This window comes from Canis lupus, chromosome 14 (assembly GCF_048164855.1).
Source record: "Canis lupus baileyi chromosome 14, mCanLup2.hap1, whole genome shotgun sequence".
Lineage (NCBI taxonomy): Eukaryota > Metazoa > Chordata > Mammalia > Carnivora > Canidae > Canis > Canis lupus.
The window spans coordinates 63970132-63992525 of NC_132851.1; the positions used below are offsets into that span (position 1 = coordinate 63970132).

The window sequence follows — 22394 nt, forward strand, 5'->3', positions numbered from 1 at the left end:
TAGTGCTGTATGGTGACCGATGGTAGCCACACTTGCAGTTAGCATCACGGAACATAGAGAGAAGTTGAATCACTAGGTTGTACACCTGAAATAAATGTAACATTGTGTGTCAAATACACTCAAATTAAAAAAAAAAAATAAGTAAACTGAGAAGGAAAAGCCAAAAAAATTACTTGGGCTTAAAATGTCTTCAAGGTAGTGATGGATAGCTAGCTAGCTAGATAATTTGGGCCACTAATTTGACTTGAGTCTTTATAGCAGTGCATAGGAAGAGAGGAAACCTCTTTGGTTTCAAAGAAGTACAATTCTTCCTGAATCTACAATGACAGAAATTTCCAAAAAGAGCTCTCTTAAGTATCCATGAAAAAGTAGGGACCTTGGAAATATACTTCATCCTTTGCTTCTTTGTTCTTCATGTGTGTCTTCATTTGTGTCATATTATGTTCTCTAAGTCTAATTTTATCAACCTTTTATTTGGATTTTTTTGTACTATTGGATCATATTTAATTACAGTTTATACTCAGCCCCTGCCCAACTAAAACCAGCCAAGTAGACAAGTAGATCAGTTGTTGTAAGATTTTGTTTGTTTTGTTTTTTTTTTTTTAAAGAAAATACTTCAGTGGAAAACCCAGTGAGCAAGGAGGAAAAAATACAGACATTGCTATTTGGCATTGTTAACCATTCATGATAATGTTCAGTACATCTTTAGTCAATGCATCAAACAATGTTAAGTTGCATAAAAAGTTCATGTATTAATTTTTTTGTTACGGATTTACTGAAGAAATGGTTGGCAGAGAGCATGTTAGAGAACACGGAATTAAGTGATATGGGCAGGGAACAACCTAGAACAATAAAGAGAAATGGTAACTAAGGAGTAATTGGAAGCTCCAACCGAAGAATAAGAAATGGGAAAGGTGAGCATGGGGGTGGGGGTGGGGGGAAAGGCGTGAGCTAAATCATAGGAAGCAAAACCATGGCAGACTATCAAGTTATTGGTGACTTAAGCCAAAAGAGGGAAATTGAAGAACAAGATGAAAGAGACAGATAGGAGATGGTGAGGAAAATAAAACTTCAAGTCAGGAAGAGAGGAAGTCTAAGAATGTTTTTAAAATAACAGCTGGAAATTTTAGCATACTCAAAGGTTAAAGTGCCAAAAAGTAAAGAGAATGTGGAAAGAAACAAGTACTTGGCTCATAATGGACTCTTAAGAAACACTTGGTAAGCTTTGGTCGCTGTTGAGACAGAAAAGAGATAGGGGAGTGGAAATAAGATTAGAATTTGTAGAGAAAAGAAACAGACTGAAATAATTATTTTTTTTTATGTTTCAGATTCTTTCCATGATGTGATGTAAAGGGATAATCAGAATTACCAGGATAATTGAAATATAAGAAAATAAGACCCCTGGCAAAACACTAAATAAAATCCAGTTTTTTTCTCCATAAAAGAGTAAGTTAACAATGATTAATAATTTGTTTTGAAAGTTCACAAGTCATGCTGCTAGCCATTTCTGAGACATTCAATTAAGCGTGTTAAAACAGTCATAAGGAAATGAGAATCCTGAAAGATCCTTCTTTTTCCTCTTCGTTCACATCTCTGTCAGATTGGATATAAATTTTTATTGACTTTTTTGACATGTATTTCCTCTACTAGACTGTGAGCCCTCCAGGACCAGGGACTGTGTCATATTCTTTTTGTATATTCATGCTTAGTAGCCAATATATTCTCTTGAGTATTTATGCCCTTCCATTCCCTGAAAATATTTAATGTGTTATTTGGTTTCTGTTGGGAGAACTTCCTTCTCTCAGTCTTCACTATTTCACTTACTAGCAATCATTTATCCAGCTGCTCTTTCTGAAAAAGTAGGAGTCATTCCTGATTTTTCTTTCTCTTTCTCTTCCCAGTTCATCCATGACCAATTCTTCTTGGTTCCCTTTTCAGTAGAAATCTTGCACCATCACTTCTCCCCACTTCACCATCACCAGCCATCCTGGATCACAGGAAGAGCTTCCCCGTAGATCTCCCTGCACCCTCTTTTGCCTGTGGCAGTTCATTCTTTACAGATCAGCCAAAGTAATCCTTCAAAAGCTAGTCAGATCACATCATTCCCCATTTTAAAATCTTCTAATGTCTTCTCATTTACTCAGAACAACCCCTACAGTTCAGCTTCATTTCTTCCTCTCTTTTCCTTCCTTTCTAGACAATATCTACAATAGCTTTCCTGTTGTGAGTTGAAGAAGTCAAACTCATTCCTGTTCCTGAATCCTATATTCTTGCAGAGCTAATGTTTTCTAATCATTCATTCACTAGCCAAATGTTACTTCCTTGGGGGCATTTCTGGCCATCTTTTCTAAAGGAGCACACACAGTTTGCCTCACTGCATTTTATTTTCTTCATAGTACCTACTATTTTCTGAAATTATATACTCATTTGTTTTCTGTTTTTCATGCCCAAATATGAACTCCCACAAAAGCATATACTTTGTCTATTCACTGTAGCCCTATACCGACAAGATCCTGAACACATATAAAATGCTCTATGAATAAATGACAAATGGACAAATATATATGTGGGACAGCAGGTCCTGGGTTTATAGAGAGACACTTTCCATTTATTATCTAAAACATATGCTAGTTGTATGTCTTGATTTCCTACCATATAAAATTATCTTCCTTGCAAAAAAGTATTAAATAAATGACAAAAAATTTTTAAAGACTACCACTTCTCGGAAAATGATGCTATGTTAATGAAGTGAATTAAAGTTTAGAGATGAAAAGAATTTTAAGAGATCATCTAGTCAAATCTCGCACTTATTTCTTGATTCCCACTATACCAGACCCTCTCTAACCCTTTAGAGCAGGGGCATCTACTACCTCATAAGGCACTGTTAAAAGGCTAATGTCATCAAGCTCTGATGACTATAGTTAATAATACTGTATTGCATATTTTAAAGTTGCTAATGGAGTAGAACTTAAAGTTCTCATCCCAAGAAAAAAATTCTGTAACTACATATGGTGACAGAACTAGATTTAGTATGATGATTATTTCACAATATACACAAATATCAAATCATTATGTGGTATACTTGAAACTAATATAATATGTCAATTATGCCTCAAAAAATAAAGCTGTCATGCTAAACTAAAATATGCTTTTTTTCTGCATCACAAACTCAGACAACTACAGAAACCAGTTAAATAACAGTTATGTGAAGTTGGCCAGGAGTGGTGGCACTGGGGCAAACAAGAGAAAGTTTGCCTAGTCTAAAGCAGGTAACTACCATTCCAAAAAACTCAAGATTGTTGCCATGAGAGGAAGCAGACCTAATGTCCAGTGTTCTCTGGTTTCAAGAGAAGCTCAGAAAACAGGTTTTTTGGGGAAATGTCTCCATTTTAAAAACCCTATATGACTCTATCAAAACTTAAAGACTATAAAGTTGATAAACTTTTAGTCTAAAGCATCATAAAAAAGCCTTCTCCATCTTCCCCAGGAGAATTCAGAATGTAAAGATATTTAGGATATCTCCCCTGATTTTCTTTTCTTAATCTATATTTCCTTGGCTAATATAAACATTTTACAATTATGCTGCAATTATTTATATGGCAAAAATCAAATAAGCAGATAGCTTTAAAAATCTATTGGATTAACTCAAATATATAGGTTATTCTTGAGTTAAAAACAAACAAAGTAAATACATATATGGATGATTACAAAGCAAACAGCACTGTGGTAACATCTTTCCTTCTGGTATTTCATCTTGTGGCTTCTTGTCCAGACCACATTTCAATCCTACCATTTTATATACCGTTAAGATTACTGGTTTCAAACTTCACACAGCACATCATGTACTTGAGGGAATTGACCCTCAGTGAACCACGTGTTACATGATGAGTTTTCCTACAGCAAAATTCAGATCATTATTTTAACACAAATATTGTAACTCCCCCACATATATTCAGAGCAGCAGCCTATCTGACCCCAAAAGGAAACTTACATTGCATAATGTCCTAAGAAAATGATCATGTTTTCCTTATTTCATTCCATCCTATTTATCTTTTCAGAACACTCTTTTTGTGTGTGGACTAATAATGTGGTTTAAGTTGAGGAAGATAATAATTACTAAAAAAAGTAACTATCCCAAAGCAATATATTTGGAATAATAAAAACTTTCAAAAATGTCTTTCAACAATAAACCACACATTTACGTTTCTAAAAGCATTATTTGCTATTGTTTCCCGAAATTCTTATGATACATGAATTGCTTTATGATTACATTACATTGATTTCTCTCAATTTCTACTATTACAGACCACTGATTCTGTTTTGTGATCCTAACTCTAATTTTCCCGTGCATCGCAGAGCCATGGCCCTCTTTTCCTCTTATAAAAGGGCTCCTCTTCTTTTAGTTCAACATCTTCTTGTCTTCCTAACTTTCCAACTAGAAGCCCTATTTCATCTGTAATTGGAATTATATTTCTTTAATCCTTGTCACTCAGAAGATTGTCCTCAAAAAATATGACCCATTGTTTTAGCATTAACATTTATCAATAAATGTCCCTTACACTGGGCTGTTTTCTTTATGGTAAACTCAAAAACACCCTCCTGATCACTTCGCAGGTTTGAGCTCCCTTATATTTGAGGTACCGAGGGCAGTAGACTTCCAACTGATTCAGTGAGACATGGGTAGCATTTGGAGTTTGAGGCCACTTGCTCTTATCTTTTCCCACTCTCAGTTGCAAGCATTCCTCAGTGTCAACGGAGTTTCTTTAGGTTTGGATCAGCTCAATGATAAAACTGCCATTTTTATAGATCACAAATCATTTTTTGTAATAAGGAATTATAGATAATAAATGGTTGAATGCCAGCAATTTAATATGGTGCAACATAGTAAATTTGAGGATAAAGTTCAAAGTAGCAAATCAAGGGACTTGTCTGTTATTAGTAGAATAAAATTTTTGAAACCTGGTCATCTATAATTCCATACTTTTCCATTAAATTATTTCTTAAGTAGGACCTAAAATCAGGAAATTAAGTTATGATTAAAATATGTTGTATTCTAGGGCAGCCCGGGTGGCTCAGCGGTTTAGCGCTGCCTTCAGCCTAGGGTGTGATCCTGGAGACCTGGGATTGAGTCCCGCGTTGGGCTCCCTTCATGAGCCTGCTTCTCCCTCTGCCTGTGTCTCTGCCTCTCTCTCTCTCTCTCTCTCTCTCTCTGTGTGTGTGTCTCTCATGAATAAATAAATAAAATCTTTAAAAAGAAAAAAAATATGTTGTATTCTATTAATAGCAAATAAAAATGTTCATGCTCATATATTAAAAATGATAAGCAGGTCTCAAACTATTATTACAGAATTGATAAAGAAAAGGAAGGAAGAGGAGAGGATGAAAGGAAGGAAGGAAGGAAGGAAGGAAGGAAGGAAGGAAGGAAGGAAGGAAGGAAGGAAGGAAACAACTATAGTTCTATGTACAATTAAATAAAATGTGAATACATAATGCTATTATATGTGACTTAAGTTGAAAAGTAATAAAAGCACAAATAGATCATATAAAATATTTTTAAATTGCCAGGAATAAATTTTTATGGATATTTTTATAAATATCAAATTACAACTAAGAAATACATACTTTTAGAGGTCACTATGTTTCAACATTATTTCTTGAATAGGTAGAGGTGGTATGATGATCACTAAAAGATAAGATCTGGGGTGTCTGGGTGGCTTAGATGGTTAAGGATCTGCCTTCAGCTCAGGTCATGATCTCTGTGTCCTGGGAACCAGCCTCCCAATGGGCTCCCAGCTTAGCAGGGAGTCTGCTTCTTCCTCTCCCTCTGCCTCTCCCCCTTTCTCATGCTCTCTCTCTCTTTCTCTCCCTGCCTCAATCGAATAAATTTTTTTAAAAAAGATAAAATCTTACTGTGTCTTTCAGGAAAGACCAATCACTATGATTAATAGCTAATGTTCATGCACTTATTAGTCAGAGTTCAGGGAAACAGAACCAATAGGATATAATCATAAGATATATATATAGATAGATAGATATAGATAGATAGATATAGATAGATAGATATATGAAAGAGTGATTGATTTAGTTGAAGAAATTGGTTCATGCAATGGTGGAGGCTGGCAAGCCCGAAGTCTACAAGGCAGGCTTGAGACCCAGGGAAAAGCTGATGTTGCAGTCTCAAGCTTGAAGGCAATATGGAGGCAGAATTCTTTCTTCCTCATGTGATCTATCTTTTCTCTTAAAACCTTCAGCTGATTGAATGAGACCCCTCCATATCATGGAGAATAATCTGTTTTGTTCAAAGTCTACTGATTTAAATATTAATCACATCTAAAAAGTTCCTTCACAGAAACATCTAGACTTATGTTTGATCAAACAACCAAGTTATCATAGGCTGACATGTAAAACTACTCACCACATTAACTATCCTTGAAATGAGATGAAGGCTTACATTGATCTTCTCCAACAAAGTTGGACCAGCATTTATGATTATTTATGAATGCTAAGCAACAACCATCATAGTTTTTTTGTAATATGGTGCCTAGATAACTTCATGGAGAACATAGTGTCAGGCTGATATCAACATTTGTGGTGAAGCCTACTCCCGCCTTCCTGTATAAGACTGGCACCAAATTTTAGCCAATATATGAGCCCTGCACCAATTTAGGACCTAGGCCAAGTTAGGTTATATGTACTCTCTAAGGGTAGAGAAATGTGTTTCTTCTTCTCCTCTAAACCTTAAATATACCTATTGAAAATCCTCCTCAGTCATAAAGTCATTCTAGTTTAATCATAGCTGTATTCAAATGTTTCAGTTAACTATATTCTCAACTCACTGTCTTTGAACCAACCACCTTTCTGAGCTTAATCATTGCTACATGTAACTATGTATATATTTTTTAGATTCTATTTATTTGTATTTCTAAGTATTTTATCTCTGTCTATGATTTTTACTCAGTTTGAAGTTATGTACTATGTGTTCTACATTCTTCGTACACTCCACAGAATTCCCCCCAAAATATTTATTATTGCAGTAATTGAATTAATCTTAGCTAACTAAAGATAAAACTTTTTATCTTTAAAGTTACAAGAGGTAGAATATTATTTATGAAAGAATATAGGTAATCTCTAGGGTAGTTTTGGTATAGGATAATTCTAAAACAGTACATAATAATTGCTTTTTAAAATTGTGGCTGAGACAAATTGTGAAACAAACTTCCTAGCAATCTCAATAATTCATTCATACTTATTGTATTATAATGAACTAAAGAGTGTTTTTTCTTCCTCTGAAATGAAAATGAGTATTTTCTTTTAAATACTTTATTTATTTATTCATGAGAGACACAGAAGGAGAGAGGCAGAGACACAGGCAGAGGGAGAAGCAGGCTCCATGCAGGGAGCCTGATGTGGGACTCGATCCCAGGACTCCAGGATCACGCCCTGAGCCAAAGGCAGACGCTCAGCCACTGAACCACCCAGCTGTCCCTGAAAATGAGTATGCAATTTAAATCTGTAAATAAAAAATGGATTTGAATTTTTATAATTGCTTATCATCTTGGAGATACGCCAGCAACTTCCATAATCACATAAAAATTGAGAAAAATAACCCCTGTAACATTAATCATCCTACAGTTTGTGTTTGATATGCCTTAGTTTATTTAAGATACCCAAAGATAACCTTCATTTTCAAGGTTATCTGCAGCCCATCTGGGACTCTGATACACGGAACATCTGGGAACTCAGTGGAATGTCTCTGGTTCCCTATGGTAACTAAGACCATATGCACAATCCTCCACTGACAAACTAAAATATGACAAAAAAAAAAAAAAGAGAGAGAGAGAGAACTTTTTGATGCATTTCCATCTATAAACAAAACATTGTACAAAAAAGACACTGAAAAAGCTATTATAGCCTTCATATTTAACCAACAACAACAACAAAAAAGTCGTAACCACTGAGCATACAATGTAATTTGTTACAGCCTATGACTAATCACCACAGAATAATTCCACTGGTACTAGATGGAGAGAAAATCCTTAATTATTGAAGATATACATTGTAAGGTTATCAACACTTTAAGCCACTAAATTTGATTAAAGTTAACAATATTATCATAGGCATGACTGCTTTGGCAAAGACTTCTTGTGGTTGATCATAGACTGGCAAATAAACTTGAAGTAAGCAAAAATATAAAAACCAAAGACATGAGAGTATCCCACTGGGGTCCAGAGTTTCCAGTGGGAACAGATATGCAAGACAGTCCCTTGGCATTCAAAAAGATTTAATTTCTATCTCACCAATTTTAAGTGCTACTGTTACAGTTTACATAAGATACATAAAAATCCAGTGCCATAAATATAAATATTGATTTGAGATGTATACTCCAGAATTCCCATTATACGTGCCTTGCAATATGAAAACCTGTATTCCACTACAAAAATGCCAGTAATAGCTAGGTGCCAGGCACTATTCCAAAAGTTTTGCATGTAATATTTTCTTTATTCCTCACATCGACTCTATCAGATAAGAACTATTATTAGCCCCACTTTATGAATGAGGAAACTGAGTCACAGAGAAGTTAAGTAACTATTCATGGCCCCAAGCCCCATGCGATAGAATATATTTAAAGCCACATGGTCTCGTCCCACTGCTTATATTAGAATGATTTCATTATGTAGGCAATGGTGATATTAAATTTTATGCTCTATTTAATTTTTACAAATTTCAAAGTCAACACAAAGAAGCGTATTGCATAGTACCTGGCCCAATATGGATTCTCCAGTCAAGTTTACCCTCAAGGTGAAGATGGCAGATTCCTTTTGGAAGTAACTGTTGGCAATGAATGAACGTGGATGCATGGACCATCTTAAAGAATCTCCTAAACACTTAGCAGAATGAGTGTTTTCTACTCATAACTGCTCATTTAAGCTGTTCAAAACTAGAAGCTATAGATAAGGTGCCTGGAGGAGAAGGATACACAGTGGGGGAGAGCCAGAATGGAAAAGTTGGATTTTTAGTATTGATTCTGCCACATACTACCTTTGCGATTTTTGAACAAGTTATTTCACATCTCTGGGAATCCCTGGGTAGCTCAGTGGTTTAGTGCCTGCCTTCAGCCCAGGGCCTTATCCTGGAGACCCGGGATCGAGTCTCACATCAAGCTTCCTGCATGGAGCCTGGCTTCTCCCTCTGCCTGTGTCTCTGCCTCTCTCTCTGTGTGTCTGTCACGAATAAATAAAATATATTTTTAAATGTAGGAACTGAAATAAATGATATCTAAAATGAATCTATGGGTCTCTATCATCCTACAAAAGCCGAAAGCCAAGAAATCTTAACACAGTTACAGCAATTCTGCAGGAGCTGAATAACATAGCCTGGCTGACATCACTGTTACTCAGATGCTTAGGGACAAAGCTAAAGAACGAAGTTGGAGAGCATTAACATGTTCATTAAGCTGCCTCTAAAAGAGCTTCTGGCAAGAATATATGGTAATTAATTTGTGGCAAAATTATTTAAAAGTACGTTAAACACTAATATTCTAAGTTGCCAATTAAAAATAACTTTGCCTGCTGCAAGCAGGATTACTTAGAGATCTAGAGGGACTTGGGGCATTTCTATTCTTTGAGGTCCTTCATATTTAACATTAAAGAAATACCAAAACACGGTTCAAAAACTATGACATATTTCAGGTCTTTATGGTAGACTAACATCTCTAATACAGAAAAAAATCAATGCAATATAATTGTGCTATTAACAAGTGGATTGCAAGTTTCAAGAGAATTGCTTAATATCACCTTAGGCAATATTGTCTAGTCAAAGGACATAAATGACACACACTTTCCTTCATTTTCATTTAAGTGATGTGCAACACTATGTAAAGATAACAGCAAAAGTCTAAATGTGAGGTCCTCTTAGCACACCTTTGTTGGCCCCTGTCAACAAGCTGTTACAGCAAGGTGCCCTCTAAGTGCTCCTTCAGTTAGAACCAGTTTAATCTCAACCTATCACACGTGGCCATAACTAAGAAATGAACTCTTGGAGTGGAGTGAGCAGTAGACAAGGATTTGGTTGAAACTGAAAGGGATGATTTTTCTCCCAGAACATTTTAGGAGCTTCCACTATGACTGCATTGAACTGCATTGACCAAAATGACCTAAGGATTGCCTCCTGGAAATTTAGCAAATTTAGGTAGAACTTCATCTTTGAAGGCTGAAATGATTGCAAAACACACTGTTAAGGAGTTGAGTAAATCGCTTTCATGGTAGAACTAGATTAGAACAATCAACGCGCTCCTAAGTGTCTGTCGTCTGTTTTTCTATAGCTGATGATGAGCAGCTCTTTCTGAACAGAAGTAGTTTATGGCATTTGTTCCTAACTGAAAAAAATTACACTCATTTGCTAGTATAGAGAACAACCCTTACGTTCTTTTGCTTTCAACTGGAAAACAAGCACATTTATCTAATAATTGTACCAAGTGATGTAAACTTTGGGGGGAGGGGGAAACTAGCAGTCTCAGTTCAAACTACTTAGAATTAAAATTTCACGTATCACAAGACTCTTGTCTAATCTCTTCAAACATACCTTTAAAGTAATGCTAATGCCTAAAAATCTTTCATAAATAGAGTGCAGTAGCATCTTACTCAAGGGTAGAAATGAAAATTAGCTTTTAAGGCAAAACTCAATTAGGAAGAAAATTACCCTTGGATAATCCCTTAAGTAGACTCTAAAGTCTGGGAATCCATGGTTTTATCCACAATGCTATACAATATTTTTAAGCACATTAAAGTTTAAGGTAATGATGCTGAACCAACAAGAAACAAAAGAAAAGTCTGTATGCGGACGTGTGAGCTCTCAAACCATTTTGGCTTCAAAGAGAAAAAAAAAGGTGGAAGGTCCTAAAAATTTCTCTGCTTGCCTTCAGGGTTTATATTCCATTATACTTAAGATCAAGCCTCTCTGGTCCTATTACACATTCATAGATTTGGTTGTTGTAAAAATTCCATAAGATAGCCCTTTATTTTTCTTTCTTTCTTTTGGCAAATAAGTTTGAAAGGTCTGCTGGCCCCTAACTCTCGGCCTGGCACACAGTGGGTTCCTACTAAGTGCCAGCTGCTCCCTGAGAAAGTGCGGAGGAGAATGGTCTTTTCAAGCTGGCATTTCTTGCCGTGGCACTGCTGGACAGTATCACTCTGGTCCCCGGAGGCAGATGAGCTTATGAACCTGACCAGAGGTTGGTGCTTCATCTAAAGCAGGTGTCACACAGGCAGGTGTGGGGCCCGGCAGACAGACTCAGCGAGGCAGGTGATCCGGGCGAGGCCTGGCGGGAGCCGAAGAGGCCGCATCCGCCCAGAGGGGCAGGCACCGGGCACTCAGCCCCTCCAGAGGGTGGTCTGTAGAGATGCCGGCCCACCTGCTTCCCGACCCGCCCCCCTCACCAGGGGGCCAGAGGAAATCCTGCTCTTGACCTAAAATGTCCCTATTTTTGTCTCAAGGAACCAAAGGCAATGCCCCCAGCCTGGTCTCACATAGTGGTGACCGCTGAGCTCTGGCTCCAGGGACCTGGACAGGGCACAGAGGTCGGATGTGGGCTGAAGCCAGGAGGGCAGAAGCGGGGCTGCTGAGGGGCGGTGGTACCCGACCGGGTGCAGCGGGGTTCAGGGCTCTGCCCCCTGCGGGGCTCTTCGCCGATGCCTGAGGAGCTCCAAAGCCAAGACACATGTACCCGACTGAGAACTGGACTGAGCAGCGCAGCAGCTGCACCTGCCCCGGAGGACGGACCGCAGGAGCCACGCCGTGTGCCTCCGGCCTGGCAAGCCCGGAGCCAGGATGGGTCGCGCAGTCTCCTTTCCTCCTGCTGGTTCCCCCTGAAGAAGGTGATGGGAGCGGCAGGTACAGAAGAGGCGCCAGAGCAGGGTGGCATCCTCACGCTCCCCAGGACGGCCAGCACCGTGTTCACTCTCAGAATGGGAATGTTTGACAAAAGGCTTCTTCTTGCTTTGCTGTTGGGGTGTCCTCCGAGCCCCACTCACCGGCCACAGCTCAGGTGCGCTTCATGTGCAACTGTTCCTTACCTGTGTGCAGGACGTGGTGTTTGTGGATACAGGCTCGACCCAAGGAAGAGCGCAGCTCGGTCTCCGACGGCCTCCCTGGCCTCCCTCTCCTTATTTTTGTTAGCTTTCACTTGCTCTCCACCCCAACTAGGCTCGTCTCCGCTTACGAACTTTGCAGACGAGGAATGCTTCTGGAAAACCTACCTTGGAATGTTTCCCTGAGTCAGGTGGGGTATGCAGCCTTTGGCCAGCTCTCCTCAGAGCAAGAACTGCCCAAGTGAACTCCAAGGAATGCCTCTCAGCACGCCGTCTGCACGGGCATGTGCCCAGGAGAAACACTATCCCGCCTGCTAACCTTTGAGGCATAACCTTTTATTCTCCCCAGTGGAGCTTTTTTTTTTTTTTTTCCACTGAAATTGTTTCTTGTGAATTGTATGGAGGACCTTGTTTTTATTATGAAAATCATTTGCAGTGAGTAAGGATTTTTCGATCTTCATATCAGTTACTCCTAATCGTTTTATCTTTTAAATAGATTCCTTTCTTCTACAAAAGTGGAATATCATGCACCAGTCTTGCAATATACCAGCTCATAAAGACATGGCATGGCACCAGGGAGTTGGTAAAAATTCATCAGGCAACTTGAAGCTATTGACCTTAAGCCATTTTTTAAGACTCTAAATGATTTGCCTTTGTTGCATTCATAAGAAAAATAGTAAACTTATTCATAATAAGTTATCCCCACATATGTTTTGAAGAATAGCTTCTGATTAATATTTAAATGAACTCAGTTACAGGAGCCTGTCACTATTAACTCCATATAAACCATCTGGAGCAGCACCATCCAAAGACTTCTGTGATGATGGAAATGTTCTCTCTTCTAGCTAATACAACAACAGCCACTAGCCTCACATGGCTTGGAATGCTCAAAATGTGCCTGATATAACTGATTAACTGAATATTTTATTCACCTTTAATTACTTTAAAACTGTGTAGGTTTAGGGACGTGCTACTCAAACTGTCACCACCTACAGGAAGCATCTTCTTCACCTGGGAACTTGTTACAAATGCAACTTTCAGGTCCCACTTCAAGAACGGAATTCAAATCTCCATTATTTTTTTAGGGTGGGGGTTGAGGAAAAGGGAGAGAGAGACTCTTAAGCATGGAGCCCTACACAAGGCTCAATCTCATGACCCTGAGATCATGACCTGAGCTGAAATCAAGAGTCCGATGCTTCGCTGACTGAGCCAGCCTGGTGCCCTTCAAATCTGTATTTTAATAAGATCCCCAGGTAATTTGTGTGTCCATTAATATGTGAGAAGCACTAATCAAAAAGAGTGGTTTTCAACACTGGATGCACACTTGAGGATGCCTAAAACCTTTCCAGGGGGTTAGTGAGGTGAAATATTTTCAAAATAAGGCTAGGGGCACCTGGGTGGCTCAGTTGGTTAAGCCTCTGCCTTCAGGTCAGGTCATGATTCCAGGGTCGTGGGATCCAGCCCCACATCGGGTTCTGCGCTCAGAGAAAAAAAAAAAAAAAACAGAAGTAAAATAAGGCAAAATAACAACATAAGGCCAGACAAAATCCAATGCCTTTTTCACGGTATTGATATTTGTACTGATATAAAAGCAACAGAGGATAAAACTTTTGAAGCCTGAGCATGAATCAAGACACTGGTAATCATTAATTTCTTCACTGTTACACCCTTTCAGGAAGAAAACAAAAACAAAACAATAATGACAAAAAGTTACATTTAAGAATTTTTTTTATGATGTAGGAAATGTACTGATTATCTTAAATCTTGGTCACCAATAAACATCTTTTTAATATTCTGTGGGAAAAAACAAACAAATATGCATAAAGCATTGCTGCTGCAAATGGAAGTATAAAGATGGACTGAAGAAAAATCACCCATGAGATTGTTTGAGTTATAAGCTGTACTAGCCTCTTTTCTGTGGAGCACCATTTGCTTAAAGGAACCAATGACAGGCAAACTATTGTTATTCCTAATTGAGTATTTGGCAAATATTTGATTCAAAATGAATGATGGAAGTCTGCTGCTCCAAGGAAAATAATGAACAGTATATATTTCCAATGATATAACCTTTGACATTTAAAGTGGAAATTAGGATTTTATTTAGTATTTATTATTATTTTTTAAGTATTTTATTTAAATTCTATTTGCCAACATACAGTATAATACCCAGGGCTCATTTCATCAAGTGCCCTCTCCTTAGGGAAATTAGGATTTTAGAAAACTATTATTTACTACAAGGATCTTGACATCTTCCTACTACTGTAAAACAACTCGGATAAGATTGGGGGTGATCTTGCACTTGAAAGCCTTAAATAATTTAGGGAACCAATATTTTTTAAATGACCGATGTATCAGAGATCCATTCAATAAGCAAAATGGAATAATGAATGTTAACGTAACAGAGAACACATTTATTGATATGGTTTCAGATTCCACATTTTATATGACTTTTATGAAACTACTGCTTGTCAAGTTTTGATGTGGTATCAAAGAAGAATATCCACAATTGTCTGAAAATTCTATTAAAATACTACTCTTTTCCTGCTACATATTTGTGTGAGCCCAATTTCTCTTAATACCATTCAACCAAAACTACTTACCAAAATGCAGAAGCAGATACCAGAATCCAGCTGTCTTTTTTTTAAGTTAAATATTAAAGAAGTGTGCAAAAGAAAAAAAAATACCATTCTTTTCACTTTGTTTTGTTTTGGAAATCTAACTAAATCATAACTGCTTTTCATAAAAATATATTATTTACATTAATATGTAATGTATTTATTATTGTTTTGGTAAAGAAAATCATAATTTTTTTTTTACATTTCTCAGTTTTAATTTCTAGTATGGTAAGTATTGATAGATATTACTCCTGCTAACAAAAAAAAAGCTCTTTAGTATTCTCATTAATTTTTGAGAACATAAGGGTCCTGTGACTAACAAGTTTGGGTGCTGCTGGCTTACAAGATGCTGTGAATAGAGTCAAAGCTGAAAATCACTACTCCAACAGAAACTGAAGTATTGGCTGCTTCTAAAGATTCAGGAGAAATAAAAGCACTTACAAAAGAGAAAATATGGAGTCCCTATACACACACAGTAACTCATTCAACCCACTTTTTGACACTCACTAATGACAACCCAAACAAAAACCAAGAATTTATAAATATACACACTTACAGCATTTTAACAGAATGACCTGAGAAAAATCTGAAGGTCTATCAGGAGCAGACTGGTTAATTAAATTATAGCATATTATACTACAGAATAGTATGCAGCATTAAAAAGACTGGATTAAATCTTTATGTGTCCAAAACTGGAATGTTGTCCCTGATGTATTATTAAATAAGAACACAAGTTTCAAAACAATGTGTGAAGTTTAGCCCCTTTTAAAAACAAGGGAATAGCTTTCTATATATATATGTGTGTAGTTTTGTATGTATTTGGTCTTGGAGAAAGGTACAACATGATATGCACCAATCTACTCACATTGGTTTAGCTCAGCAAGAGGCAGGGAGTAGATGTGGGATGAATTATATTAGTTACTTTTCCTGTACACTTCTTATTTTTGAGACTTGTAACATTTTGAACCCCCTGTTTATTCAGTGGTGTCTCCTTCTTTTTCCTAAAAAAAAAAAAGATATATTTATTTGAGAAAGAGAGCAGAGGGAGGGTAGAGGGAGAGAGTGAATCCAAAGCAGACTCCACACTGAGTGTGGAGCTTGACATGTGACTTGATATCATGACCCTGAGATCTACCCCAGCCCTGTTTCCACCTTCTCATGAATGGTTACTATATACATATTTTTTTTTTTTTTCAGCAGTGACATTCCCTGAGAGCTCCCAGGGCCCTCAGACTCCCCTCGGCTGGGTCGGGGCCTGGCCTCCCCGGGGGTGCCCCATGGCACACTCTCCCCTGTGCTTACTAATACATTCCCTTCTTTAAACCCACCCAAACTGGACCAACTGGCCTCTCTTCTCCTGGGACCAAAATCTGGGGGCCTCACCACCCCCTACTCCTATACCTCTTCTCTTTCCCTTTGGCTTCTTTCTCCCCTAAGCTCTGCCCTTGATCCATTGCTTGGCGGGGGGTTACGGATGCTGCCTTCTGGCCTTCCCTCCACGAGCATGCCTTGCCTCTAGCTGTGGCTGCAGAGACTTAATTTATACGGAGAGTCCTGTGGTGGCTGCCACTCCAGCCATAGCTGGGCCGCGCTCACTGCACAGCCAGGCAATCTGCCCCTGGCAGGGGCCCTCTTGGCTTCCCATTTTTCATCACCCTTGCTGTGGCTAAGGGGGTGGGGGCGTGAGTGGACAGGGGTGGGAGGTGGAGGGCTGCCCGCCATGGGCTGGGGTTTGCAAAATCTGAGTCTGCTGATTGAAATAAATATCTCTGTCTTAAAAAACAAAAACAAAAAAACCAAGAGTTTGATGCCTAACAATTGTATCATCCAAGCACCCCACAGCTGTTGTCCCCTCTGTACTTGTTCATTTTTGTCTATGGTTCCACACATGGTGGACATTGAGAAATACAAATGAACTGACCTTTGTATCACTGTCACCCTTCTGAGGAAAAGAGAAAACACACAAGGAGAGAAACAACAACATCCCAGTTGTGGCACATAATTCAGAGCATAAAAGTGGTCACCAGAATGGACAATTTTCTCCCAAATCCACTAAAGTTTGTGCTGGTGACTTGTGCTGGTGACTCAGGTTTTTCTCACTTTGCAGCAGCCAGTTGTAGCTTCTACCAACTATAGATCTGTCTTTTGGGTTTGCCGTTTCCTACTCTGCCTTCTGCTGCCAACTGCTTCAGCCTCATTCAGCGCCATGACCCATTGTATTGAATACAACTAAACACCTTTCAGCTCTCAGCACATGCCCTCAGTTCCAGATTTTGATGTAGGTGTTCTCTGTGTCTGAAACTCTCCTCTCTTCGCTTCTCCATATCACCCATTCTTAACTGAGGTCACAGAACAGGAAATCCTCTGTGGAAAGCCCTGCTACTGAAACGTGGGCATCTGCTCCATGCTCCTCAAGCATTCCACTCTGACTTTCCTCTGGAGGAGTATTTACCATCACCCTATTATAATTTTTAGTTATTTACTCATCTACTCAACTTTAGCTTCTTGAGGGCTAGAACCAAGTCTTATTACTGTTCTCAGTTGTCACCCTAGCATCAATCTATGGGGCACATTGTTGTAACAGTAACATTTATTGAGGATGAACCTTGTGTCAGGTTCCAGGCTAAAGACTTCATATACATTATATCATTTAACTTGCTGATAACCCTTAAGCCTACGCTACTCTTCTTTCTTATCAACACTCATTATTGTCGGATACCATCTGGTGCTCTGATTACTCTTCTTCCTCTGAAATGTCCTGTGCTCTTACCCCATCAAAACACAATCTTTAATCGTGTTTATAAGACCTCAACTTGAGCTTAGCTATTACTTAGTTCAATTTATTTAGCTTACTAGATCCATGGATCCAGTTCCTCAGGCTAACATAGTAAATCTAGAAAAAAAATTCATATGAAAACATAACCCAAGAGATATGCACTTTTATGGGGCACACAAACAGAAATAATGCCTTAAACCCAAATAGTGGAAAATTGAGCATCCCTGCTGTACTATGAGGAAGACATGTTTAGAAATTAAATTTTTAGCACTTGTTTTGTAGGTCATGTCTTTTGGGGACCATCTACTCTGCCTATTTGGAAAGATAGCCCTTGGTTTGGAGCAATTTCGTCAGTATTCAGGCCTGATCCGGGACTAACAGGTACAGGCATGTTTTCTAACCATTGCAGATTTTAAAAAGCAATTGAACTCCTCCATTTATGCTTTAACTATATTGATTTCCAATGAGAAATTTATCTAAAAAACAAACAGTGGAAAACTCTGTCTGCAACTGTTCTAATTACACATAAACTACGGAAGGTTTTGGAATCTGTTATAAAGTACTAAACCACCCACTCTCCAGTGAGATCAGTTGAACGTGAATGACTTCCCCGGTGCTGGGAATAGCGTGTTCTTAACCTTGACACTCAGTCCCTCAGGGCTATCCTTGATGTCAGATCTCCAAAAAAGTGCCAAGAGCCACATGGGCATATGTTAGAAAGTTTTATGGCATTGGCCCTTAACTTGGCAGGAATGGTGGCAAGTCCTCCTGGCTTGAGATGCTTGGCTTCCTTCCTGAGTAGCTAAGGCTAGAGAGCCAACAAAGTATCTGGGGAGTAGGGATAGACAATTGCAAACATGTGACTAAAAATTCTTCCTTTGACAGCTTAATAGGAGGAGAACTTCAAAATACAAGTCTAGAGGTGTTGGCAGCTAAGGAAGTAGGATCAGAAGGGTGAATTAATGAAGGTGGGAAAAGAAAGAGATGCTGTTCTAAGAATATGGAATAGCTAAAGTGGTTCCATGCGGGATGGACAAACTCTTGTCACCTAGCGGTGAGAAGTCCCTCTAGCCTGTTACTCAGCTCTTACTCTAGGCTTCACTTCAATTCATTTCATGAAGGGTTTTCCCGCTCAGTGCCTCATTTACTTCTTAAGGGAAACTGTGAGCTAGAAAATTTTTTGTTTAACTGATGAAGAAACTGAGGCCCAGATAGACTGAATGGCTACAAAAGGGGAGAGCTTTACAGAGAATATTCCATACTCTGTAAGACAGTGTATACATAGTATATTGGAAAATTCGGGGTAGTGATTGACTCTCCCACCAAACCCCAGGATAGATGAAGTAAAATATAGAAAAATCTTTACGTGGCAACTGAAGAATGTTCTGCTTATATTCCTCACACACAAAACAATCCTACCAGAAAACTGAAAACTAGTATGAAGCAAAGATAAATAATAATTGCTCCTCAAAATCATACAAATGAACAGGAAAAAAAAAAAAAAAAAACAGGAAAAGTGGTGGAGACATCACCTCAGTGATGTTATGATGACCTAACAAAAGGACAAACATAAGGGTGTAGGGGATAGCTTTAGATAACTACTAACTCAACTTTTTTCTTTATAGTTGAAGAAAGTGAAGATAAGAAATTCAAGTGGCTTTCCCTAGTTTCAAGATGAGTTATTATGAGAACCAAAAGTCTATCTCCTCTTCTTTTCTTCGTTGGCTTTTTGAAAAAAAAAAAAAAATCAATTACTTGCATTTAAACATTTCTGGAAGGAGGGATGAACAGAGAAAAGGGGGAAAGAAGAAAGGAAGTGAGAGAGAATGAAACTAAGACTAATTTCTCTTGATTTGCATTCTCTGGGTCACATGAAAATAACAGTACATTAAAAATAATCAGATTGAATTAGAACACCTTTGAAAAGATGGAATTTCAGTTTTAAGAGACCAAGCTTCATTCTTTTAACTCTCACACTTTGGAATGTATATAACCACCTTATTACAATATAATCACATGGGAAAAGTCACATGGGAACAATCCATTTGCTCAACAATAAGGATTCAGTTACAGAAATTATGGTATATCTATTCAATAAAGCTATGCAATCATTTAAATTTTACCTTGTAAAAATATTTAAAGAAAGAGGAAATTGTTCACCATATAACACTAATGAAAAGATAAAACTAAATTACATGTAATTCCAATTTTGTGTTTTAAACGTAGATCAGATGAAAATAAACCAAAATATTAAACATTATTACCTCTGAAATGAGATATTTTTTAAAGATTTTATTTATTTATTCATGAGCATGGCAGAGAAAGAGGCAGAGACATAGTAGAGGGAGAGGCTGGCTCCCTGCAGGGACCCTGATGCAGGACTTCATCCCAGACCCCGGGATCATGACCTGAGCTGAAGGCAGACGCTCAACCACTGAGCCACCCAGTGCCCCTGAAATGAGATGTTTTAAGTGCTTTTAATTTTAATCTTTAAACAGTTCTGTATTTTCTAGAGTTTTCTGAAATGTACATTTATCGATTCTATTTATGATCTTACAAAGATTAAATTTTAAGTTTAAGCTACTGAATGACAATATCCAGTGTTATTAAAAACATGAAAAAATGATGGGTACTCCTATGTTCTGTTAAGGACACGTATCACAACATTTTAGGGTGCAATTTGACAGTATGGTCCAAAATTTAACAAGCACTTTCCTAGGATATTATCCTAAGATAATTTGAAAGACATGTATTAAAAATATTTGCCACTTAGAAAGTAATAAGATCCACAGACCACATGTTTTTTAACCCCAGCAGGCTGGATAGCAAATCATAATCAAACATCTTAATATTTTTAGCAACCATAAGGTATTGAAGGAAGTTGGATAAATTAAGATGATAAATAGCCTTCTGTGAATTCTAGTCCAATTTTGTACAAACATTGTAAAATATTTCTGTTTACATAGCTTTTTGGATTTCAGAAATATAGAATAGAGAATTTGACCTCCATATTAAGATATTTCCATCACCGTAAATTTTTTATTATGTCACTAAATGTGTATTACTAATGGATTAGTTAAAAGGAAACTATGGAATATTTGTCTACTGAAAGGATGATATCAATCAGTAGTCATTGGAATAGAAGGATCATCCCAGCATATTTTTGAGTGAAAAGTTGGTGGCAAAATGGATTTTTCTCTATCAGGATTTTTACTTCTAGGATGATGGAGTAGACATAATTTTCCCTATTCTTCCTACTATGTAAAACTAAAAACCATGTACATTATAAATAAAACAAACATAAGAAGACTGAAAAATGGAAACAGGTCAGGCAATCTGAGGATATCAGGACCCAGAAAGAACACAGTGGTGAGGTCCCTGAATTTTCTTTATGCCTCATCTCAGATTTAGAGCAGAAAAAGCTTGCAATCCAACAATGTCAATGGCTGCACACAAAAATAGCCTCAACAAATACCAATTCTCTCTAGGCAGAGAACAAGGAAAGAGGCAGCCAATCAAGAACAAAGCTTTCAAATACTGCTCTCCTCCAGCCAAGCACAACAGAATACCTCTAATCCCAGCATTCCTCATGCCAGTAAAAGTGGAATGGGGACTCTAGACTTCTAGCTTCAGCAGGCTATAATGGATCTCTCCAATACCTCACCAAGTATTAAAAACAGTCCGGTAAGGAGCTGAGACCTTTACCCTTGCTGGCTGATAATGAGGCCCACTCACTTTGATGACAGTAGGTATCGTGTGGTGAACCTACCTCCATCTCCCCACTAGCATTAATGAGTTACCCCTTACCTCTCTCTAGGAGGCCTTGGAGAGACTGAGGACTTTCATAGTCACTCCTTCAGCAGAAACAAGGCCACCCCTACCAAGGAGTCAGTGGAGACCACAGGAGACCAGAATCTCTACCCCTGCCCAGTAGTAAGGAAGAGCAGCACCACTGTTAGGTATCAACATAGGCCAAATGGAGAATTTGAGCTTCTATCTCCTCCTTGCATGAGGTTGTAATGAGGTGGAATCATCCTTCCCCTCGATGCAGTATCCAAAACTTTAAAACAGAAGGTTTAAATAAGACACAGCATACAAAGCATAGAACTCAAAACATAGTATGAAAATGATCAGGTTTCCCAGTAAGAAATTATTCATCATACCAAGAACCAAGATCTCACATTATAAATAAAAGACAATTAGATGCTAATACTGGTGCAACAAAGATGTTACAATTATCTAACAAAGTGCCAGAAAAAGAGAGGAAAGAAAGTAGGGCTGAAAAAGTGCCTGAAAAAGTAATGGCTGAAAATTTCAAAATTTAGCTAGAAATGTAAACTCAGCAGTTTAAGATGAATGAATCCCAAATAGTAAAAACCAAAGAAAATCCACACCAAGACACATTATAATCAACCTTCTAAAAACATTTTCCTCAGTGGTGAAAGACTGAATGCTTTACCTCTGAGATCAAGGTCAAGATGCTGCTGCTAGCACTCTCATTCAACAGAGTTCTGGAAGTTCTAGTCAGTGGAATAAAACAAGAGAAAGAAATAAAGATATGCAGATTGGAAAGGAAGATATAATGTCATTCCAGAAAACAGTTTAGCAATTTCTTTAAAAACTAAACATATAACTACCATATGACCCAGCAGATGTAATCCTGGGTATTTATTCCAGAAAAATTGAGATTTATGCTAAAAGAAAAAACAACAACAAAAACACCTTACACCAATGTTTATGACAGCTTTATTTGTAATAGCAAGAACTGGAAGCAATCCAGGCATCTTTCAGGAGGTGACTGATTAAACAAATGGTTCCATCCGTGTGGTGGAATACTACTTAGCAATTAAAAAAAAAAAAACTATTGCTAAATGCAACAATCTGGGTAAATTTCCACAGAATTATTCTGGATGAAAC

The 22394-nt window shown here is 37.9% G+C and overlaps 1 long non-coding RNA gene across 2 annotated transcripts in view; it reads left to right on the forward strand.

Moving 5' to 3' along the window:
- Positions 1–930: 930 nt before the first annotated feature.
- The window catches only part of LOC140603523 (uncharacterized), a 29699-nt gene continuing 8235 nt past the window's right edge, over positions 931–22394 (forward strand). The window contains exons 1-3 of one of the 2 annotated variants that reach the window (XR_012006500.1): positions 931–1218; positions 1329–1446; positions 17760–17858. This is a non-coding gene — a long non-coding RNA (uncharacterized lncRNA). The remainder of the gene's footprint in view (positions 1219–1328; positions 1447–17759; positions 17859–22394) is intronic. The other variant, XR_012006499.1, reaches the window with a different exon arrangement.